Source organism: Condylura cristata, unplaced genomic scaffold, assembly GCF_000260355.1.
Source record: "Condylura cristata isolate star-nosed mole 26May11 unplaced genomic scaffold, ConCri1.0 scaffold00023, whole genome shotgun sequence".
In the NCBI taxonomy this organism is placed as follows: domain Eukaryota; kingdom Metazoa; phylum Chordata; class Mammalia; order Eulipotyphla; family Talpidae; genus Condylura; species Condylura cristata.
The window spans coordinates 32820408-32821848 of NW_004567124.1; positions in this window are offsets into that span (position 1 = coordinate 32820408).

The window sequence follows — 1441 nt, forward strand, 5'->3', positions numbered from 1 at the left end:
ATGATCTTTTCCAGCTCCATCCAAGTTGCTGCAAAAGACATGTGTTTCTCTTTTTTGGTTGCTGAGTAATATTCCATTGTATATATGTACCATAGAAAGTATTAGAAAATACACAACAAGGAAAAGAAGACAAACAAATACCAAAGCAAGTCCACAGGGGGAAAATTCACCACAAAAAGATCAGTCACCAGAAATCACCAAAGAAATAGAAGAACTGCTCAGCCTACCAGATAGAGAATTCAGAATCATCATGATAAACAAACAAAAAGAAGATGAGAAGGGAAAAAATGATATGAGGCAAACTATCAAGGAGTTGAAGAATGCAAACAGGGAAATGAATGAAAGAAATTAAAAAGAAAAGAAGAATGCAAACAAGGAAATGAATGAAAGAAATAAAAAAGAAAAAAACGATATGAGACAGGAATCAATGAACTGAAGAAATAAAATAAGGCATTGAAAAAGGAAATAGAAGAAATGCAGGAGATGAAAAGACCACTAGAGGAGATAAAGAATGGTGGGGAAAGTAATGGAAACAGAGTAGATGAAATGGAAGAACAAATCAGCTCCCTCGAAGACAGAAATAAAGACAATTAAAACAGAAAAAGAAAGAGAAGTAAAAAGGAAAAGGAATGAAGAAACACTTCAAGAGCTATCTGACACAAATAGGAAAGGAAACATCAGAGTTACAGGTATTCCAGAAGGTGAAGAGAAAGGCCAAGGAATCAAGAAAATATTCACAGAGATAATAGAAGAGAATTTCCCTAGTATGAAGAAGGAGATGAAAGTAGACATCCAAGAAGCAAAAAGAACACCAAACTACCATGATGATAGGAGAAATACAGCAAGACACATCAGAGTAAAGCTACCAAGAACACAAGACAAGGAAAAGATAATGAGGGAAGAAACAAATAAGATAAAGATAAAGAGGGAAGAACAAATAACCTTTAAAGGGAAACTGATCAGGCTGACATCAAATTTCTCCAAAGAAACACTACAGGCAAGAAGAGAGTGGAGGGGCATACTCAACAAACTCTAAAGCATCAAATGCCAACCAAGAATACTCTATCCTGCAAAGCTCTCCTTTGAAGAAAGAATAAGGACATTTTCAGACAAACAGAAACTTCACAATTTTTCATGATTAAAACCCACTCCAAAAAAAAAACATTAAAAGAAGCCCCTCAAACCAAATTCAACAGAAGAATGAACAAGAACAGTTCAAAACAAGGACTAAAAGCATGAAAGAACAAAAAAAAAAGCAAATGTAGGTGCCAGTATATCAATATTATCTCTAAATGTAAATGGCTTAAACGCACCAATAAAAAGTCACAGAGTTGTCAACAAAAATAAAGTAAATAACCCCATCAAAAAATGGGCAGAAGAGCTAAAAAGACACTTCTCCAAAGAGGAAATGCAGATGGCCAACAGGCATATGAAAAAATGT